Genomic DNA, 23896 nt, shown 5'->3' on the forward strand with positions numbered 1-23896 from the left:
ATACCTGATGCCACATTAATGGACCAACAGTGTCATATTTCTCTCTGCAGCTTTGAACTTATAATATACACAGCCATTAACAATGCCCAGGCCTTCCTCCTCCAAACCTCCATTGCACAGGTCTTCTCCAAATCATCCGTTTGCCTTACTGCAAATCATCCGTTTGCCTTACTGCACTGCAGCCTGTGACACTCAAGCACCTAAAAGCAAGAGGCCAGAGATTTTGTAAATAATATTTAATGACGTTAAAAACTAAACTCACTAAAAACTTCACTTTATTTGATTCATAAAGGCTATGTGCTGGCTAATATTGTATTTCTGAATGGAAAAAGCAGATGCTTAAGTATTATAAATACAATTTTCAGTAATACCATCCAACAAAAATAAAATGCCACCAGGAGTATAAAATTTGTATATGCTAAAAAATAATTTTGGGAGGTTAATAGGTAATTTCAACAGATACACAAAAATGTTTAGATAAATAGGCACAATTAAATTTAGTAGTATAGGTTAAGCTAATATATTTTGCAATATTATAATTTCTATATATAATAATACAAAAATTAGTGATATTTTAATATTATTTTCTAATGGATCCTGGAGGTTGAGTGTGTACTTTACTCTCAGCTATATCTCAATGTGAACCAGCCACAAGGACAAGCTATTCAAAATGTATGCATTTGTGTGTGTGCATACACATGTGGGTTTATTCAAACTGTGTGCACTTGTGTGTGTTCATGCACATGTGGGTGTATTTGTGGGCCAGTGTGATATATATTTTTCCTTCATGCTCCACTTGGCAGAATGAGATATATAAGAACCTAGGGCCACTTAAGTCCTTAAATAAAATAGTCCTTACACAGAAACCATGTGCCATGTGCCATTGGTTACACTTTAAGGCATATATACATTACTCACAATGTTAATGCACTGTGCATGCCTCAGGAATAGTTACTATACTGCTTTTGTTGCTTTCAGGAAATAATGAGGACAACAAAAATGTCTTTACATGTTAAGTAGAGAGGCTATTGTAAATATTTTCAGTCTGCATTTGGTAGAACCTGTGGATGGTTAGCTTGTAGACACAGAGGACTCAAGTTATACATGCATACAATTTAATATATGGTAAGAGAAACATTCAAAAAATTAAAAACATACATGGGGAGCAATTCAATATTCAGTATATTGCATTGGGGGGGAAAGCCTCAGTATATGGAGCAAAATAAACTATATCCTTACTTTATAAAACAAGATGAACACTGATTAAAGATATAAATTTCAAGTTTTGAGACATATCTAGGGAAATACGTGTAATATAGTAGAGGGGGAAATGTACTTGATTCATAAAGTGGGCGCTGGGGACTGGCTCATGGCAGCATGCATGCCTAACATGCACAAAGCCTGGGGGCCAACTCCACATAGTCTGAGCTTGGTGGCACATGTCACCTTAGTACTCAGAAGGTGTAGTCAGGAGGATCAGGACTTCAAGGTCATCTTCAGGCGCAACATAAATTTAGCCATATTGGAACGAGAGCTTTGTCTTTTACCATTAAGATCTAAGTTACAAACTAATTACATTCTGGTGGAAGGACCAATAATGCTTGAAATGGGCAAGGCATTTTTATCTTAGTAAAAGTCCTTGAAAATCAAAACAGAAGAAAAAAGATGAGCATGTGCTAGAAAAAGAATCACACAAAAATTAAAACTGGACAGATAAGGAGAGCGTCAAACTCACCAGTGACCAACAAAGGCAAATGTGGAGCTACCCAATCCACAAATATTAATTTTCATCGTGCCCATTACTGATGCGAACATGAGAGAGGGAAACATTCACACGGTGCTGAGGACAGGAAACGCTGGAGTCAATCAAGACCAGTGGCCGTACAGCACCCATGAAATTCACTTATCAAAGATCTGTGATCCCTCACATCCATTTATGGGCGTAGATCTGAGAAACTCTCTCAAAATCCATCCCATGACATTTGCAAGGACAAGCACTGCAGATTTGTGTTCCCGGAAACTGGAGGCAAGTTACGCAAATGCCACATTATGCATTTCAAATTTTTACAAATATGTGTTTTAGAAAAATACCTACACACCCACAAAGTATGTGTCAGTCAGAGGAAGGGGTCAAAAATGAAAGGTGCCAAAAAGGAAGAAGAGGGCAGTGCTGTTAGCCCCGAGGATGGTGCAGTTATCTTATACTGAGCAAACTGTACTCGTGTATTACAACAAGGAATTATGAAAAAATGTAATTAATGATTATTCTGAGATCTGATTAAGTGACAGAAGAAATTGCTAGTGTTTGTGGGTAATAAAAATATCCAGTTTTTCTCTTTGGTATTATAATGTGGCTGTGGTGAAGTTTTCTTCAAACTCAGCTCAGGACACAGAGCACATCACTAACTGACATCAGCTTTCAGTTTCACCGAGCTGGCACTTTCCAAAGGGCAGCAGATGAACAGTGTGACTATTTAAAGACGGTTGTTGGAGCTGCTTCAGTCTGAGTCTTTTGTCTTATAATATTTACTTTACTCCCACTTATTTTTTTAGTAATTCTGCTCAGTTTTGAGGACTGAGTACAGGAGACACCCTGAATGAGCTTCGAGACTGATGGTATAAAGTCCTTGATATAACTCTTACATCAAAATTCACAACCCCAGCCAGGCACAGTGCTGCACACCTTTTATCCCAGCACATGGGAAGCAGAGGCAGATGGGTCCATGTGAGCTCAAGGTCAGCCTGGTCTACAAAGTGAGTCCAGGACAGTCAGGGCTACACAGAGAAACCCTGTCTCAAAACAAACAAACAAACAAACAAGCAAGAATCACAAACCCATAATTTTTCTTCATAAATTCTAAATAAAAATGGACTTGATTACCTCTACTGCAGCTTGTTTTCTGTGCTCACCAGCCGCAGAACAAGACTGGCTTATTTAGCCTGGTGTATTTAAGAATAGTTTGCTTGTGTGAAAGTCAAACCCTACTCTCCACTCAACTGTGAAGAATGTCCTGTCCATTGGCTAGATCTGGGTAGGGGTTCGAAGTTTACTGCACGCATTGTCCTTGGTTGGTGCCATAGTTTGAGCAGGACCCATACAAACTCTGGTGCCCCATATTTGGCCATGTCCCCTGGATGGGGAGGCCTGGTGGCACTCAGAGGAAGGATAGCAGGTTACCAAGAAGAGACTTGATACCCTATGAGCATATACAAGGGGAGGAGGTCCCCTTCAGTCACAGACATAGGGAAGGGGAGTAAGGGGAAAATGGGAAGGAGGGAGGAATGGGAGGATACAAGGGATGGGATAACCATTGAGATGTAATATGAATAAATTAACAAAATATATTAAAAAGAATAATTAAAAAGACATGTTTTAAAACGAAAAATAATATTTTGCTCACTCCAAACGTTTCTTCTCCCGGTTTCCTGACCAGCCTCGTGTTACGCATGTAAACTTCTGTTTACTACTAGATAGAGCTGTCCCACTTCTGTACTGACCATCTTATTTCTGGCAAAAGAAGGCTGTTCTGTTGGGGAACTGTGGTTCTGTCAGGACCTTTCTAGAGTGTCCAACCCAGACACAACGTCCTGGAATCCAGTCATGGTGCTGTATCCTCGTATGGAGATCAGGTACATTTTCAGAAAGCCTTTAGGACCCATAGGCTTAATACCACCGAGTCTTCAACGTCCCAAATTATGTTCATTTTATTATTTATATTAGCTAATATGTAACATTATATATGTGTTAGTTTTTTCTTTGTCATTACCAAATATCTATCAGAAAGCTACTTAGGGGAAGAAAACAAGTGTTTGCCTGCATCCTCATTATTTGAAGCAGCCTAGTCCATCACAGTGGGGAAAGCCTGTGTTGGGACCTGTATGGTTCCTTGTTCACTTCAGCAGGTCATGAGCACAGAAGTGGAGAGCTCGTGTTCAGCTTGCACAGCTCGCGTCTTTTTCTATCTCTGTTTGTACTGGGTTTCTAGGCCGTGGAACTGTGCTGCCTGCTTTCAGGGTGTATCTTCTCTCCTCTGTAAACCTCTACGGGGACACCCTCACAGGCATGTCAGAGATATGTCTCCTCAGTGATTCCAAATACAGTTACACTGAAGATTAACCATCACAACAAACCTACCACATCTTGACTGTGGGCTCATCTTTTTAATAATTTTACATGTTATAATATAATCACATCATTCCCTCCTTCCTTCACTCCCTCCAAGCTCTCCCAGGTACCTCTCTTTGCTTCCTTTCAAATCCATGACCTCAGTTCTTATTAGTTGTTGTTACATTCATATAGGTTTGTGTGTGTGTGTGTGCATGCATGTGTGTGTATGTGTGTGTGTGTATACATATGTATGTGTGAGTGGGGTGGAGAAGTTTTCTTAATTGCCTGTATTCTCTGACTTTTCAGGTCCCTAGAATCCCTCACTCTCCTGATCTCTAAGCAGTTGTTAATCATTATTCTAAATCAAAGACTGACTTAGGATACTGTCTACACTGCCTCAATCTTGTATTCTTTTCAGTGAACTTCTTAAATCTCTCTGTCTCTTTTTTCTTCAGTGCTGACTAGAGAAAACAGTGATAATCTATCATACACAATTTGATGTGAGAATTAAGAAATAGTAAATGTTCATTTCACCTTCCTTATTATTATTAATGTGTTATTAACATTCATTTTGCCACAATGGAGGCAGAGCCTCTGTCTTTTGTTTTACCTAACTTTCTAAGACTGAACCATCCACATCAATTTCCTACTGAGTAAGAGACAAAGGTTCTATAGGCAAACCCTAATCACTAGATTCTTTGTGTCTAGATCCTTTAAAGCTAGGCACCTCAAAGACGAAAGGGCAAAAGTATATAGTAAGTATTGCATGACTCCAGTGAGGACTTGGTCATGACAGAAGTTAATAATGTAATGCCTACTGGAATCTCAAAACCAAACCTTAGTCTTACTATATACATCAACTCTGTGAACTTGCATACCTGCCAGCCTTGGAAACCTCACACAGGTGTGATGTGCATGAAGTGGCCATGTCTGCATCCACTCAGAAGCAATATCTGCATTGGGTGGTACAATCAAATTCAGCTTTACACAATCCTAAAATGTGTTGTATTTATAAAGGTAGTATTTGAGCCAGGCATGGGGGCACATGTCTGTAATCCCAACACTCAAGGAGGCAGAGGCAGGCAGATCTCTGTGAGTTTGAGGCCAGCCTGGTTTTACAAAGCAAGTCCAGGACAGCCACGGCTTCACAGAGAAACCCTGTCTTAAAATAAATAAATAAATAAATAAATAAATAAATAAATAAATAAATGTAGTATTTACCCTTTCTTTGACAAATTCATAGCTTAATCATTCATATGGGAATTTGCCAGTAGACATCAAAGACAGAGAGCTATGTAATTTTATGATCGATCACACAGAAGGGAGGCATGTACTCCCTTGGACATTACACTATGCCCAAACCTCAGGGAAGGATACTCAAGTGTTGCCTTTAGCAATATATATTGAATGCCTGAGCTTAGAAGAAAAAAAATCCAACCAAGCAACCAAACAAACAAAGACTCTATCTCTAATGTAAAATATTCAGTATAATTTTATTCTGGTCTCTGTCAGGTAGATAGAGTTTCTAAGATGAAAAAAAAAAAAGCCTGTCTCTTTAATGGTATGCTAGCAGCTGAGAGCTATCCCAGAAAAATAGGCTCTCCATCCTGCATAAAGTCTAGACTGTCAGAAGCTAATGTGTGTGTGTGTATATATATATATATATATATATATATATATATATATATATATATATATATATATCCACTTGTGCCTGCATACATTATCCAGCCCACACCAAAGCAATCTACTAGATCTCAGTGTTCAGATCGAGTGCCTGCAAATACACAAATGGGCGCACACAGACGCTCAAAGGCTTATTAATAAATGATGGCACATCTGGAGTCTTGCTGGCGTAATCTTGTTTGTTTAAAGAATTCCATGATAAAGGCCGTGGGATTCCCTTAAATCTTTCTGCTGCTTTATGTTATTGATCACTTCAGTCACGAAATTTAAGTTCAATGACTGTGATTTTTTTCCTTTCAAAACAAGCCCTCCTTTACTGATTTAAATATTGAATACAGTAGATTAAAAGCATAATGGATATGATACACTTCTATGAAGATCTAGCAAAAAGAGACATTCCTCAAGAAGTCACTAAGCCAGTTCAGCCATACTTAGAAGCCAGAGATTTCAAGCCATTTTATATGCCTGGCCTCTAAGAAAATATTCCTGAGCTTAAAACTGTGCTGTGAGTGAGTGTGTGTGTGTGTGTGTGTGTGTGTGTGTGTGTGTGTGTGAGAGAGAGAGAGAGAGAGAGAGAGAGAGAGAGAGAGAGAGAGAGATTCCAACTTTCCCTTTCCATTTTAAACTATAAACATATTTTATTTTCTATTTCATTTCATTTTCTCTCATTCTTGCCTTCATTTATTAAGTTGTTTGTTTGTTTGTTTGCCACAACTTTAGTCCCAGCACCTTAAGCAAATCAGCTCTTCCCTTTCTCTCTTCCTCATGGTCACCAAACCTGGGACTGGGGTTTCCTAAAGAGAGAAACTAAAATTTCTTTTTGAGGCAGGTTCTCACACAGAGGCAGCTGGCCTTGAACTACCCATTCTCCTGCCTAAGTTTCCTGAATGCAGGGATCACAGCTGAGCACAGCCACACTAATTTAGAAATTGTGAAATCTTACACGACTCCATTTTGTTCTCTGAAGTAAGTAAGTAAATGAATAAAAATCTTCAAAATTATTTCTGTCCTGAAGGACACAAAGGGGGAGGAGGGAGTGTTGAATAAACCTTACCTGAGATGAAAGGTTATAACTACTGAAATGTAAACAAAGCCAACCAAAATCCAGCAGAAACAGCCAAACCCATGATCTTATGAGCTGTAATCATACTGCGACACCACCACATAATTGTAATTATGTTCAGTAATTTTGAATATGCTGGAGTGAGGTGAAATGTGTAGAAAAATGTGTCCATCCGCATCGCTGTGGGGTGGAATCACATTTCATAACTGCAAACTTAAGCAGTAATGAAAACCTGGCTGCAGCAGGATGACCTTTTACACTGTGCCAGTGTAGCCTAAATCAACGGACTCTTTTGAAAACCTAGGTAGGACAAGGAAACAAGGAAATACAAGGAGGGTGGCACATGTTTCAACCAGCCAAACCAAGCCAGTTTGTGTCTTGACGATATCCCTGTGTATGAGGAATAGCAATAGCTTATAATAATGTTCTGAAAGTTTAATTTCTTTTCTTTGATCTCTTCAAATTGTATGCTGTTTTTAAGCAGTTAGTAATTATATCAGATATATTTTTTCAAAAACACCCACCAAAGCTGTGTAAAATATCATGCTTATTGAGTATATTGAAGGCACTTTCAGTGTTTGCAGAGAAACCATCAAATTGAATGCAGATTCATAAAAGTTTGGATGCATGTTCTTACTTGTGTTTACATATACCCATACTAACTTGAAAGAGTTTTAAAAATAAACCCAACATCTTCAAACATAAACTAGTGAAACATATGCTTATGAAGGGCAAAGTTATATTCAGACCCTCAAGTGTTTCCTTGTTAACTGTTCCACTTCTGCGTCTCACACACAGCACATGTACCTGAGTAGAGGCAACTGGGGGACACTGCTCTGACTGCCGGGTGCTTCTTCTCCCTGTAAATCTTCTGCAGGTAACTAACCTTGGCTTCACTACTTGGGTTTGTTGTCTGAGAGATTTCTTCTACTCTCTCCAGCTGTCTGATTGCATTTGTCCTAGCAGCTTTGCTGCTGTGTCATTACTCCACGATTCAGAAAGCAGTCGAGGGTCAACTTGTTTTGAACTCTACAGTAGGCTTCCACCATGTGGGCAACATTATAGAAGAAATCTAAGTAAATGAATGTGCAATAAATATTTTATATTTGTGGGGAGAATAATAGAATGTTTTAGCTTTCTCTGAGACTAAAATGATGTAGATTTTAGAAATGAGGAGCCACTTTGCTACTCTAAATTTAATTTAAATATTATGCCACATCGTACTCTAACTGGCACATACTCATAGTAAACTTTCCATGGGAAAGGCATCACTCTCTTTTCCAGTGAGAAGTTCCCTGAATGCTGCTCCCGTCTACCCATCTTCTTTTAGGCGGGGTCGGCAGCACAAAGACATAGTCTCTGGCAGCAAAGAGAACAGCAAACTCCAGTGTGAGGGAACATTTAAGGGCATTAGGGAAGTAAAGAGAAGTGTGGATGGGCGGGAGGAAATAACTCATTCTCAACTGTTGAGAAACTATGACAGCCTCAGCAAGCTCAGCCTTCTGCTGTAGAAGTACACATGGAAGTCTTTGCATGGAACTCTGGGTGCCAGCAGCCTTCCGTTCTCCCTCATTCCCAAATGCCACTTCCTTGTTCACTGCGTGCACACACACCCTTCTTGCCATTACCGGACCTTTATTCCTTTTTCATATTGTAGAGCAGCATTCAATGTGAGATCTCCCCTTCAGGCAAGGTTTCAAACACACGGGGCAGGATCGCTGATCACAGGTCTGTTGTCAAACAGCTGGTCGCTGGAGCTTCCTCCTCTTACTCTACTGAAGCCTTGGACCCCCTGGTGTGGTTTCCCAACCTGACACTCTCCCAAGGCCTGGAGCCACCATTCTAAGCTCCTGCCAGGTCCCTGCTTTACAGACCACATAGAACAAAAGCTGTGCACTGAGCATCATCATCTTCTGCCTGATTTCACGCAGCAATATCTTGAGTTTTATACATGTTGTCACCTCTGTTAAGGGTTCTTTCCTCATACATACACACACATACATGCATACATCCATGCATGTGTACATACATAACACACAAGATATATCATATTAGTCTCCCTGCCTTGGCTACTGTGACATGGAGGGTGGACATTTCTTCAGTATCTAAGCAATGCACTGTGTGTTTCATAGAGTTACAACTAGGAAGGGGATGGTGTTTTCTGGACCGATGCTGGTTCCTCGGCTTGAGAGTTCCCCTCGGGGATACTAATTTCCTCAGTGTTCGTGTGCACTAGCTGTACACGATCTGTACGTACCTGCAGTCTGTAAAGCTCCAGCAAAGAAGCAAAGATAAGCAGTGTGTCGGGGACAGCAGTGTTGTGAGTTGATGCTCTTGCAGGGCTGTCTTTAAGGCTCCAGGTAGAACCAGAGATGATAACTTCAAGAATGAATCTGGCACCATGGCGATCTAAGTCATCCTTGCTGGAAAAGTAAATAATAAATGCTCTCTATTAAGGGACTTAGACTCACAGACATATTATAGATTATCACAAATACATCTTTGCTGATTTTTTTTCCTTGTGCAAAAACACAAAGATAATTTAATTATGTGTGGCTGATCATGTTGAGTGACTCATTTATTGCAAAACGAGAACCAATCAATAAATTCTTCCTCTGGAAAGGGACAAAGTCCCCTGGTTCTATTAACAGTCCCTTTATAGAAACATTAAATATTTTAAACTCTGGTTTCAAAATTAATAAGAGAAAATGATGTAAGCCCCTTTTTTAGGACCTTCAGCTGCTTGCCACTTGATGTCAGTACCCAGCGCCCTTTGTTTAATTATCCATCAGGCCATCAATAAATACGCCAGTCATAGATGAGGGCAGGGCTTTGCGAAGCTGTTGAGGGATAGGGAGGCACTGTCCTGACATAGCAACTGGTGAGGTGTTCATGCGTCACTCCCATGGCCATGTGGGCAGCCCTGCTAAAACTAAGTGAGTCACAAGACCAAAACTAAAACAAAGCAAGAGAACACAAATGGAGGAAAACGTGCGGGGGATCATGGGGGCTTAGTGAGAGGGCACAGGTGACTGGCGAGGAGATACTAAAAAAGAGAAAACAAAGAAAGATGTCAGCATAATCCTTAACTTTCAAAATTGAACCCTTCATGTGCTTTTAAAATATGAATCCTTTTCACCTCTTTTATTTCATTTGAAGACGTATGTTAACAGATCCATAGGCTGAACATAGCATTGGGGTATAATTAAGGTGACTAATAACTTACTATTAAATTGTAGGGATAGTGAGAATTTAAGTTTCTTCCTTTCATTATTTGTAATTTTCCAGATGTTTACTAGGCCTTGCAGGTAACTTTTACAGTGGAAAACAAGCCTATTCTATATACGTCCAACTAAAGTAAAGTAAAATGCTTCAATACTATTTTTAACTCAAGTGTGGCCCAAGATACCTTTTGTGAAAAAACTGCCACGGGACAGATAGTCTATGTAGAAAGGTTCTATCACCATGAAACACCACCTATGTTACGCCGAGTCGGCTTCATTCAATCCACTACAAAGATACGAATTCCTTGCTTTAGGAGGTAAAGGCAACAGTTTGTTGGTGAAAGAGATCCAAGAACTTGTACAGAAGAAAAAAAATGCTTGAGGAAAAAAGTTTACATTTCTTTTTCTTATAGTCAGACTAGAGGATATCAACGCAGGCAGAAATACAGGAAGAGTCACAAAGGCTTGCTAAGCTTATTCTGAGCACAGAGAAGAACAGAGCATTTTGGCATGTGTCACCTCAGGTCATACCTTCCTGAACTTGGTGATGACCCTATAGGAAACAAATAGATTTACACTGTATTCTGCTGTCAGGGATATTCTTCTTGGCTATACCTTTGTAGCTCACCTCCTATGAGGTGGAAATTTCCATAAAGGTACCAGAAAACCTTTTCCTTGAGGGAGCTGGCAACTCCATTAATGATTAATGACTGCAATCTCACCAAAACATCAGAAAGAGCAGAGGTAGGAAGGCCGAGCTGTCTCTCCTCTTAGGCCCAGCGCTTGCCACCAGCCAGACCCAGGCTGATCCTGTGAGTTGTTATCTCTGGGTCACATTGCGGGCCTTTCTCTCCCCACAAGCTCCATAGAGTGGGGTCCACTATCATTGCCTGGCTAGAGCTACAACCCCCAGCCTTTCTCTTTTCCTGGGAAAGATAGCTCAAGAGTGAATTTCACCTTTTCCGGGCATCCTGGGTTCAAAGATGACTGTATCAACTCTTTTAGTAGATAAAGACTTATTTCTCTTGGAACAAGATATAACTAGACATAACACACACACAGGAAAAGGAAAAAGAGAAAAATATTGGGAATAAAACTGAGTTTCAGGTCATCACAGTCCTGACACTATAGATATATAAGACAAGATATTTCAGGAAACATGAAGATGGCTTATACGCAAAACTTACCTGTATTAAAAAATTTTTTTAAAAGGCTTTGGACTTTGAGATACACCATAAATTATATTTCAATTCATGAAAGTATTAACTGCTACTGTCAATATCAGAACAGCAATTTAATTCTCTTAAAATATTTAGTTTGTAGAATTACTTTAATTTTTGAAAGATATAATTAAAATGTTAATATTTATTCACTTACAAAGAGTTCAAAATATGCAGAATAATTCCCCAACCTTTTCCCTGTGATTTATAAAGTTCTGTCCCCATGGTTTAAACTGATTGTTACAGTTTGTGAATTTATATATATGCATAGGAATACATATATATACACATATAGGTTTACTTTATTTTAACAGATTTTGCTTAAATGGTATGGTACCACACTATTTATTACAATTTGTTTTTCTCACCTAACAGGTTCTACCTAAACTTAATTTATTCCTTTTTTTTTTTAAACATGGTACATTCAAGTTCATATTGTGGATCCACCACAGTTTTGTTTTGTTTTATTAGTAATAGGGTGAATGTGAAAATATTAATAAAGAGTTCTTCCTCACACATGTTTCCATCCCTTGCCTCTTTCGGTTAGAAGTACTCACACCTTCAGCTAAGGGCTAAAATTTCTCAATAAATCAGTCATATCACAACTTTTAAGTTTCTAAGTAAGCTTTAGAAAACCATATCAAAAAACTTCATGAAGGCCTTAAAACAAAACCTTACATAGGGGTATTTTTTATTTTAACTTGTAAAATCAAAATTAAAATTTGTGCAGAGTTTAACAAAAAAAAAACAAAAACAAAACAAACAAACAAACAACAGCAATGCTGAAAGAATAGCTTGGAATTAAAATAATCAAAGAACCAAAAGAAAAAAGAAAGGCATCAAGGAAAAGATCAAAGTTTGCCCAAGGCTATCTCTAGACTTTGTAGAATAAATGTCTGCCTCCAATCCAACCACACCCAGTACGGAAGTCTTGATAATGTTGCCAGAAGTCAGGAGTCCATGTGGGTCTCCAGGACAGGAGCACCCGGCCAGGAGCTTTCAAGCTACAGGAGAGGCTCATTGCACTCCACAGCACAAGGAGTGACCGCAGGACTTCACCAGCTTTAAGTGAAAACAACTAACCCTTCATCTCTCGCCTCTTATGTGAACCTGAAAATCAATAAAGACTCGGCTGCCTCACACTGACTCCAGGAAGCCAGTATCCTTAGTGTCATGTGACCAGAGGGGTCAGCCACCGGAGAGCCATGAGTGTCCAAGCCTCGGGATGCCTGAGCATTTGTGATTTGACAGACATCCTGTAGGACTCAGGTAATTGTACAAATGTAACCAGTTTGAAGAGCCCCTAACTCCTGACTAGAGTCACAAGAATACCTACAAGTTTGGGCCAGTTTAAACCCGTTCAGAGAGCCCCTAGTCCAGGACCTAGCCCACATTGTGCTTACACTCTTGCTCCTGATATGCCCAATAGAAGTAAAGATTACCTAACCCACCTTGGAACATTCCGTGATTATCTATTAAAAAAAAAAGCCTACATGCTCAACTCAGCATCTTTCGCCATCTTATTTTGCATAGGCAAGAACCCAGTGCACTGGATTTCTGCAGAAAAAAAGGCTCTTTGCTTTTGAATACATATCACTTCAGACTCCTGATGGTCCTTGCGATATGGGCATAATAGTCCTGGGGGGTGGGGGGGGGGGGGACAGATTGTCCTGAACTAGCGTTTGTTTCCGACCAACAGACCAAATGAGAACTCAACATGTCATCTTTATCTTGCGTTATAGAAGCATAATGTTGCCAATTCCAGTTTGGCTTGTAAAATTCAACTGCTATACCCCATACCTTATGAAGGTATGTTTAGATTGCTTCCGGTTTTTGCTACAGAAATAATGCCATGGTAACTGTGTACATATACACATACATGTCTGTTCTCTGGAAAAGACAGCCAGAAATAAAAATTCAATATGTTCTTTAATACAGGGAATTGTCCCATTCAACCATTCATTGTACTGCTAGAAGAGGCTGCTTGGGAACTGGGACTTATTCTGTGTTTTGTGCACGCAGTAACTCAGTTTTAAACAAATGACTCACATTTATATGGGTGAGTTTGTGCTCTCTTTCAAATATGTTTATCCTCTGTATAATCGCAAAGCTCCATTTCCTCTGAATAAACTCAGCTGAAGATTGCCAAGTGCAACGTGAATCCATGGACCAGGGATCCTTGCCTTCAGGAGCTCCTCTGTTGTGTGAAGGTTTTACAGCATAATTTTGGGTCCTGTACTAATTACTTTCATTGCTGGTGAGATGAAAATATCTGGTAAAAAAGCCAGTTAAAGAGCACGGGTTTGACTCACATTGGTGCGGATGCATCCATCGCTACAGCAACCACATTGCTCCCTGGCAAGCAGCTGCCACTCACCTTTTTATTCAGTCTCAGGGAATGGAGCCCTACACTTAGGGTCAGTCGGCTGCCTCAGTTGTACCAGTATAGAAACCGCCTAACAGGCAAATCCAGAGGTGGGTCTTCTAGGTGGTTCTAGATCTTGACAGTGCTATTATATTCCTCTGATAAGTTCAGGTGTATGTCAGTGACAAACCTTTGTCTGCCAGCAGGTGAATTTTAAAGCAGGTATCAGCTAACAATGCACACAGAGACTTACAGAAGCAAACTCATTTTGTCATACAAAATAAGGGAAATAAGGCCAGAGGGAAGAAAGGATGGTAAAGACGTGAGTCTCCTTATTTAATTTTGCCTGGGCCACCTTGACTGGGATGGCTGGTGACAGTTTTCATACTCAGAGAGAACTTTAATCATTTCATAGTTTTATTTCAACTCATGATAGCCCTCACCTTTAGCCTCCTCAGTTTTCTCCTACACAGCTATTTCTACCAGATATCTGAAGGCTGATACATTATTAGGATTCATTTAGTGTAAATGTTGCTTTTATTTCCTCAGACGAGGGCATGACTTGAGAACTCTTCCCTAGCTCTTTCAGAACTCTTGCTGGCTGCCTCAAATGAGCTGTTCTGGCCCAAGTTCTTCTCCAAGCTGATTGATTCACACTGGCTTCTTTTTGGCTTCTAACTGAGGTGTTCTGCCTGGCCTCTAACTAATCCTAGCAACATGTTTTCATCTTCTGGCTCCTTCTCATTCTCTGTCTTGTTCTGTCTTCACCTGTGTCTAGCTTGTTCTCTCTGTAACCTGTCTGTCTCTGTACCATTCTTGGCGGGGGGGGGGGGGGGGGGTGGACAAAAAAACACAGACTCTCTTCTCTCTCCCTGAACTGTTCTGAAGTAGCCTCTCTTTCCTGTCCTGTTCTCATGAAGTTGGGCATATCCTATCTCTTGTTCATCCTGTCGAATTTTTCTCTGATTCATCACTTTGCCTGCCCCTCAATTAGACACCATTTTCAAACATGATTGCCTCCCTTTATAAACTAACCTTACCTTCATTGTTTAAGATTAAAGGTATGTACTAAGAGTATATCTGGATTCCAGCCAGATAATACTGTAATGCAAAGTGTGTCCGCATTCCAGCTAGGCCTAAGTGGTCCTTGGATGTGACCTCTTGCCAGAGCAGCCATCTTGCTGCATTAAAATTCCTCTACAAGTTAGGACTAAACACTGTCAAGTTGTCGCTGGAATGCTGACACTGTCATTTAATTCCTTTTTTTTCCACCCAGGGTAGCTCAAATTATTCTAACATATCCGAAGTGTCATTTTCATATTCCCAAATGACTTATCAACAACAAATAAAAATCAGGAAAGGGAACATTTCCCTATGGAATATTAAAAATCTAGGCAATTTGATCTGTGAGTTTAATATTTAAACTTTAAGCTCCATATGACCATGGAACATATCCTCCTGGAGGGAAGACAAGCAGAGAGGAAAACGAAGAGCACTGAGTGCCCTCGAGGCTGTTCTTAAACTGCTAGGATTATATAAGATACTGTGTTCTGTGTCTTTAAGCCAGTAAGTAGAAAGGATCTCATAAGTGTGTTTTTGGAGGAGAAAAGGACAAGCTTGGTGAAATAAGCGCTGCCTGCTAGCAGGTTTCAGACATCCACCCGCTTCCTCTGATGCTCTGGCACAGCAGTTCAAGGATGGGCTATAACACTTTGGTAACATCCTGGGCTAAACCATAGCGTCCCCTGCAAAACTCATTTTTTTCGCCTCCCCTGGTGAGACCATAAACCTGGCTTAGAGCCCAGGCCACAGGCCTCACCCTGAGTGCTCTAAGCCAGTCCTGAGTAAGGAACAGGAACTTGGTCCTGTTTGATCTCAAGGTCCATCCGTTCTTGTCCAGCAGCAAGTAGCCCCAGGACCAGCCTGCTGGATGTGGAATCCAGGCCATTCACCAGACATAGGATGACGGTGGCTGTTCCTTATTCTTCTGCCTACATGTGGGACCCTTTTCCTCCTCCTGGGTTGCCGTGTCCAGCCTTGATGTGACGGTATGCACCTGGCCTTATTGTAGCTTCTTATACGGTATTCGATTGATGTCACTGGGAGGCTGGCTCTCTTCTGAGCAGAAGTAAGGTGGGGCATGGATGAGGGGGGCTGTCAAGGAGAGACTGGGGACAGCGAGGGAAGAGAAACTGTGCTCTGCATGTAATATATGAAAAGAAAAACTTGAAAAAAGAAAAAAAGAAAAAAATATCACTTAAGAAAAGATACCCAAATTTGTCTCTTAGCCTCTAGACTCATGTGTGCACAAATGTGCCTTTCTGCACTCTTGCATACACATCCACATACTCACATGCGCACATGCACACACACAAACACATATACAATCATAAGATAAAATAACATGCTAGCTTCACGTTTATGAAGTGCATACTGAGAACTCACTAACTGTACACTGCATAATTTACGTGGCTGTCACCTTCGTTCTCATAGCACTTGTGAGTCTTGGTCAGCAGCATCACCTCATTTTAGAGAAGAAAATTAAACTCCATTGCGCTAAGACAGCCATAGCTGTCGTATTGTAATGCACAGGATTAAAATGTAGATAGTCTGGCTTCAAGGCATAAGGTTAACTCTGTTGCAATAAACTCTCATGTTTAGATCTCTTCTTATAGGCACCATAGGTGTTAGATCTGCAGCCAGCCTTAAACTATTAACATCATATTGCTGTTGCTATTGGACTGCCTCTCAAGGAACTTGAAGAAATTGTGTGTGTGTGTGTGTGTGTGTGTGTGTGTGTGTGTGTGTGTGTGTTTTGCTGGACACATAATGTATGAACAAAAAGCATTTGAAAGAATAATCTTCTTTCGAATGGTGAAGATTTAAACAACCTTAAGAACCAGCCACCCTGCGTTCAAATCTCAGTGCTGATAATTATTGTGTGACGATGACTCTGGACGAATCCGTTGCCATTCATTTCTGAAGAGGTAAGGAAAGCTCCTTCTTTGTATTATTGCTGTGCTGATTAAAAGTTTAAAGAACAACAACGGAAAGACTGAAACAGCGTTTGCCAATCAGAAAGCAGTTCAGCGAGCAATCCAATTCACAGACCACTTTCATCAGTGTCAGTCAGATCCCAAAGAAACTCAGGACAAAGGACCACTCGTGGTGCCTATTAGCATACCAAAGCACTTGCAGGCCTCTAAGCTCACTCACTTACCCGGCTCCTCTCTGCTCTTCTCACCTTGCGCACTACCCTCACCTTTATAGGCCAGGGATGGCTTCTCTCTCTCCTCTCCTGCCCGCCCCCCCCAGCTTTGATCTTTAGGGAAACAAGCCATTTTGGCCCTGCAGTCTCTTGCTGCTCTTGACTCCCTCTTGCTCCTCAGCTCCTGGATATTGGTTCCTCTTCCGGGCCCCCCCCCCCATCTCTTCCTCTCTTGCCCCCACCTTCTTTCTCTTCTCATGGCCCTGTTCAGACTGGACAATTCCAGATGCCTCTAGCTGTAGTCTCCCTCATATCTACAACAAGATCCTACTGCTCAGACATACCTTGGGGCAGGCGTGTCCTCATGCCATTCAATCGCGAAGACACTGTTCTGACACAAGTGGGCTTTTCACTGGTATCAAAGGCTTACTAAGATTCAGTGGGAGACTGGGCGCTGAAAGATAAAGAAGACATCTTACGCAACAGAACACCGTTCCTCACGCCTTAGCGATCGATAGGCAGAATTCGTCTATGGGGCAAATACCCTCTGCTGTACTTTGTGGTTTCAGACTATGATTAATTCATCAGGGTGGGGGAATATAAAAACTCTCTGTGAACTTCAAAGCATTAACTCAAAGTGGCTGACCACAGGAACAATTTGTGACCTTTGCAACAACATGCATTTCCTGGTTTTACTACAGAGATTTTAATTCCTCAGAACTGACACAGCATTGCCAAGCCAACATTTGGGAAGGTGGATGGCACCATTTTTAAACCTGGAGATCCTGGTTTAAGAGGAGGCCTGGTGGCACTCACAGAAAGAATAAACAGGCTACCAAGCTGAGACTTGATAGCCTATGACCATATAGTGGGGACGAGGTCCCCCTTGGTCATAGACCTAGGTGAGGGAAATAGGGTGAAAGTGGAAAAGAGGGAGGAATGGGAGGATACAAGTGATGGGATAACAATTGAGATGTAATCTGAATAAATTAATTAAATAAAAAAATTAAAAAAAAAAAAAAGAGTTCCCTACTATTGCTCTAATGTTTCAAGGAATGCTATCAAAGTCAGGCTCTGGGTCACAGCTCCCGCTGCCACGCTCTGAGTCCTACTCAGAGTTACCTTGCCCTCCTCAGGAGCTTTCCACAAATGGCCTTTGCCCCTCCCTTTGGTGAGGGTTACAACATACTGAACATTTTATAGAATGTGTATTAGAAACATATTAATATCCTAGCACTTTATGCTGCCAGTAATTAAAACTGTGACTAAAATTACTGACTCAGAAATCATAGATTTTAATGAACAACTTATACAATTAAAGCAGGTTCTGCATAGCTGCTAAACCAGTGGTTCTCAAGCCGGGGGTCGGACAACTCTTTCCTGGGAGTCTTCCCCAAACCATCCGCAAACATGGATTTTTATGTCATGATTTATGAACAACAGCAAAACTGCAGTTATGAAGTAACAATAAAAATAATCAGGGTCACCACAACATGGGGAACTGGATTAAAGGTCACAACATTAGGAGGACTGAGAGTTACTGTGCTGAAAAAACTCTGGCTCAGATAGAACAGAACCTTACTTCTCCCTGATGTCAGTTCGCTTATTTTTCATGATGACCTTGTGAAATTGCTGTCTCTTCACCGTTACCCTGATGAGCAAACAGACAGGTGGGCAGCTGAATAACCTGTCCACGACTCCATGCACAGCCAAAGGATGAGCGCATGTCCAAACCTAGACCCCCCACCCAACTTTTGTTCAGAACCTTCGCTCCTTCCCTGACTAACAAGGGGCAGCTAATTCTGCTTCTGCTATGATGGATGTGTCCTCAACTAAGGGTTTCCCTAGAGTGTTCTCAATTTGCCATAATCCTTTCAAAGACCCTACGGTTTTAATCTCTGTTAGGAGCACTCCACAGCCCCAACAATGAATAGGCAGGAAAATTGGCAGCACAGGCCAGAGTCAGATTTAGTCAAACATCAATCCACTTGTAAAAGTCCTTGTAAAAAATCCCTTTGATGCCCTGCCAAGCAGTGGGAAAGAGGCTGACATGCAGCTTGTATGAACTTTCCTCGAAAAACTTCAGAGCATTCTGCTCTGCAGCTTCCAATGTCTGTCCACAGATTTCCTCATCTCCGTGGGTCATTTTCAACACACTTAGAAATGACTTTCCCCACAGGACACGTAGAATTTCTGGGTGGCCCTTTGGTATCCCACGGTGGTATGTGCCCAACATCTTCTGCTGAGTAAGCTTCTTGCCTGACGCAGTTTGCAGCCCGCAGGAAGAAGGCAGACATTTGTACACCTATTACTTATTAGAACAGCCAGTGCTACCCACATCTGCTCCAACTTTTCTGTCTTCCTTCATTTGAGGCCTTTCCTGTAGGTCTGTTGGCCAAGAAAGATTGGGGACATGCCACAGAAAGTGACAGCAGATTCTGAACTCTGAGAGAAAATTCTAGGTAGAGGTGAGGGGATTTCATGACTGGGATCATTATTTTTCAGCTTTGTTCTTTTTCACCAGTTCACTCAACCCCGTAAACATTGCATACTTGCTAAGAGCTTTGTGAGCCCTGGGACTGATAAACCACCTGTGGCCCAAGCATACAGTCAAGGGAGGATTCAGGACAGCAGCCGAGTCATTGGGAATGCCGGAATACATAGATGCTGTCTTAGTTAGGGTTTCTATTGCTGCAATGAAAACACCGTGAGCAGAAAGCAGGTTGGGGAGGAAGGGTTTATTTGGCTTACACTTCCAGATCATAGTCCATCACTGGAGGAAGTCAGGACAGGGACTCAAGCTGGGCTGGAACATGGAGGCAGCCACTGAGGCAGAGGCCATGGAGGGTGCTGCCTACTGGCTTGCTCCACATGGCTGGCTCAGCCTGCTTTCTTACAAAACCCAGGACTACAAGCCTAGAGGTGGCCCCGCCCACAATGGCTGCCATCCTTCCCCACTGATCCTTAATTGAGAAGATGCCTCTCAGCTGGATGTAATGGAGGCATTTCCTCAGGTGAGCCTCCTTCCTCTCTGAGGTCTCTAGCTTGTGTCAAGTTGACACACAAAACAAGCTAGTTCAGATGCATATCTCAGCTTTGGGATACTGAGTGAGGACTTAGGGTACGAGTTAGGAAAATGCTCTCACGGTGACTGGACATGAGGGATTACACTGAGTTAGAAGAAGGTGGTATTTTGGACCAGGGGCGTTCCAGATAGTAACGATATCGTGAGCTGAGGCTTGGGAGAAGAAAAATGAATTCACATATGGATGTTAATAGTTGGGGTTTCCAGGGGGAATCATAGTATATGCAAGTGAATATGGGGTATGTATATGTATGCTTGATGTATGGTGTTTGTGTATGTGTGCGTGTATACGTGTGTGTGTGTGTATGAATGTGCGTGTGTGTGTGTGTATGTGTGTGTGTATGAGTGTGTGTACATGTGTGTATAAATGTGTATGTGTGTGTGTATGTGCGTGTGTGTGTGTGTATGTGTGTGTATGAGTGTGTGTGTGTGTGTGTATAAATGTGTATGTGTGTGTGTGTGTATGTGTGTGTGTGAGGAAAGCAGAAATAGGACCAAGTGGGGTAGAGAAAGAAGTCTAAAGAGGGAAGTAGCAGAAAGAAGTGGGAGAGAAAAAAAGATTATATTGCAAGTATTCTCTCATATATAGAATCTATCTATCTGTCATATATATATATAAAATGTGTGTGTGTGTGTGTGTGAGAGAGAGAGAGAGAGAGAGAGAGAGAGAGAGAGAGAGAGAGAGATGACACAGATAAATAGATTATACACGATATATATCCAGACAGAAAGAATTTTGGAAGGTGGATGAGATAAGTAATTGGGTAGAGAATAGATGATAATATTGGGGTTGCAAATATGGAAAAAAGAGCAAGAGATTATATATATGAACATGTCACAGTGCGTGATCTTGTGCACTTGGGAAAACGTGGGTTAGAAAAGGATCCTGGTAGATGAAGCTCTAACTTCCTGAAGCCTGCACACAGGACTTGCCCTCCTGATATTCTCTGCCGCACAACCCAAAGGCTCCTCTAGACTTTCCTAGTGTGAGATAAGAAGCTGGACTTTGGGGATATTGAACACAAGGGATTGGATACAGGCAGCACGCGTCTGATTCTTTTTTTTTTTTAACTTTACATACTGATGACATCTTCCCCTCCCTCCTCTTTTTCTAGTCCCTTCTCTCATGTCCTCTCCTCTCTCTTTTTCCTCACAAAAGGAGAGGCCTCCAGTCTGTCTGTCTTGGCATATCAACTGCAGTAGGGCTAGGGACATCTTCTCCTGTTGAGGCTAAACACAGAAGCCTAATTAGGGGAAAGGGATCCAAACACAGTCAACAGAGTCAGGGAGTCCCTGCTCCCATTGTTAGGGGACCCACATGAAGACCAAAATGAACATCTCTTACGTATGTATTCAGGGCCCAGGTTCGTCCCATACATGCTCTTTGGTTGGTGATGCAGTCTCTGTGAGCCCTATGGGCCCATGTTAGTTGATTCTGTAAGTTTTCCTATGATGTCCTTGACTTCTCTGGCTCTTCTCATCCTCCTTCCTCTTCCACAGGGTTCCTTGAGTTCACCTAATGTTTGGCTGTAAATCTTTTCATGTTTCCATCAGCGGCTGGGTGAGGCCTCTCAGATGGCACTAATGCTATGTTCCTGTGGGCAAGTACAGGAGAATAGGGTCTGATTCTTGAGTCCAGTGCCTTATTCTATAAAGCAAGGTCAACTACTTAAGACGTGGTGTCCTAGTTCTTTGTTTATAAAATAAAAGGCTGGTGATCTGACTACTGATTAAAAAAGCCTAGCACATTCCATTGCATCCATAAAGGAGGCCCTCAGCAAGTGTAATACAACTCTAGTTATTGCTACAAAGCTGATCATTTACGTCTGATTCATTATCTAAGAATTTACTTCTTAGCACATAAAATATTTAAGGTACATTCATAGCAAGTGACAGAGTTGAGGACCAGAGTGTCTTAATTTATAGTAGTATACCTATATAAACAGTTTTCTTATAGGCCTCAGTTTTCTTACAAGGGAATTATAATTTATACCAATGGTATTGATTCTCATATGCAATTCAGGTAGTGACTTCAGACCCTAGAATATATTGGATATATAATGGAAATACACACTATATATGGAATATAGTTTCAATCTCATTTTATGCATAAGTAAGTGCTTACTAATAAACTTTTTGATGAGTCCCATAAGAAGACATATGAAATTAACAGACATTTATTAGTCAAAAGCAATTTTAGTACAAGACCTCTTATACTCATTTCAAAATTCTCCTAGGTATAATTAATGAATGATGGGTGCCTATCTCAGTTTCTCATTCCTATAACAAAATACCTGGGAGTAGGAAATTTGAAAATAAAGAGGGCTTATTTAGTTCACAGATGGGGCCTGCGTTCCAAGGGGCAACCTCCCATTCTGGGCCTCTCAGGCCAACAAGCTTTAGTATGGATACATTATGAAGAAAACTAGAAAGGAAGACAGGGTAGGACCGGAAGCCACACCCCACACTCTCAAGAATCAGCTCAGAGTCCTATAGAACTGTCTTAATTCCTTGGGGGAGGGGAAGTAGCCTAATAACCCTTTATATAGCCCCCACCTCCGAAAAGTCCCATTGCCTCTTAACATCACCAAAGTGAGGACCAAGCTTCCCACACATGAGCTTCTCAGTCACAAGTTACATCTAAAATTACCAGGAGTGAAGGGAGAGTGGGGAGGGAGTCTTCTCTTGACACGCACAGAGAATGGTGAGACACAAAGCAAACAAAAAAAAGCAGTGGCCAAGGAAAGTTCCTTAGGAACATGAGTGCTAACCATAGTACAATAATACATCCAGAAGTAGCTGTCTTTAAATGCTGTGCAATTCTCTGTGTAAGAGGGATGCACAAGACTAAGTGAAGCGGGGACTGAGTGGGAGGAAGGCTGACGCAGTCTCACCTCGGCACTGCTTCCGTGGGTTGAGTGGGCCATTACTAACTGGTTAACTTCTATACCTCCATTTACTCTCACGCCAACCACCCTTTCTATTCCATTCCTATACAAAAGCCTCATTTTCAACACACCTGCAACCAAGTAGAGAAGAACGCATCCTCTCCCTCTCCCACATGAAGACAGCTTCCATCCCTCCCAGCCACAATAGCAAAGGGTGTGGCTATTTAGTTAGAAAAACTGATGCGACCAAGCAAAAATATTTACTGTTTTCCTAAGGTGTATGAAACCCATCTCATAGGTAGCAATGAAATACTACATTTTATTGGGTCAATTATGCCATCAGTTATAACACTATAAATTTTTGGTTATTTGAGGGGCTTTATTTAGGACAGATTTTCCCTGTGTGTAGCTGTCCTGGAACTCATTCAGTAGACCAGGCTGGTCTCAAACTCAGAGACCCACCTGCCTCTGCCTCCTAAGTGTTCCTACCATGCCTGACCCATGATAATTTTATGTGAACCATAAAAGGTGTAGCTCATAGACCTGTCAGGTAGCACAATGGTGAGGTATGTGCACGTGTCCAGTCCGATCAGTTCTCATCTCATTGTGGTTTTACCTTTATCTGTAACTGGTGGGCAATGACTCCTTGCTCTTGGCATGTGATTACTGGTCTCCTCTTCCTCCACATGTTTATACAAAATGCTGCAAAGCTTCGGTCGCTCTGCCTCTCTCATTCTTCAGAAAGATGAGTGCAGCAAGTGTCTAGGGCAGAAAAAGAATAATTTGTGCTTTACTTTCTCCCTAAAGGGAAGAGCAAAGACAATTCTGGTTTTAAATCCTGTGGTCCTACTTCCTGCTTACAAAATATTGAACATTACCATTTTATACAGTGAAATATGACTGTAGTTCATAGGCGTGAAACTGCCCAGAGGACAGCCAACTGTTCATGCCTTACAGCCTGCCTCCATGAAGTGTCAGCCAGAGGCTATAGTTCATAAATCTGGGCAAAATGCCAAGGACTTTCATGTTATTCTGAAATGTATGTCCAT

At 41.3% G+C, this 23896-nt stretch overlaps 1 long non-coding RNA gene across 1 annotated transcript; it reads right to left on the minus strand.

Annotated features, from left to right (window-relative positions):
* LOC311604361 lies at positions 1 to 23613 on the minus strand. Its single transcript, XR_014781461.1, has 4 exons — positions 23464 to 23613; positions 21305 to 21554; positions 9115 to 9280; positions 1 to 200 (listed from the first exon to the last, which is right to left on the minus strand). It is a non-coding gene; the product is annotated as an uncharacterized lncRNA (long non-coding RNA).
* Between the last annotated feature and the right edge of the window lie 283 nt (positions 23614 to 23896).

Source organism: Acomys minous (genome assembly GCF_964271855.1).
Source record: "Acomys minous genome assembly, chromosome: 9".
Classification (NCBI taxonomy): domain Eukaryota; kingdom Metazoa; phylum Chordata; class Mammalia; order Rodentia; family Muridae; genus Acomys; species Acomys minous.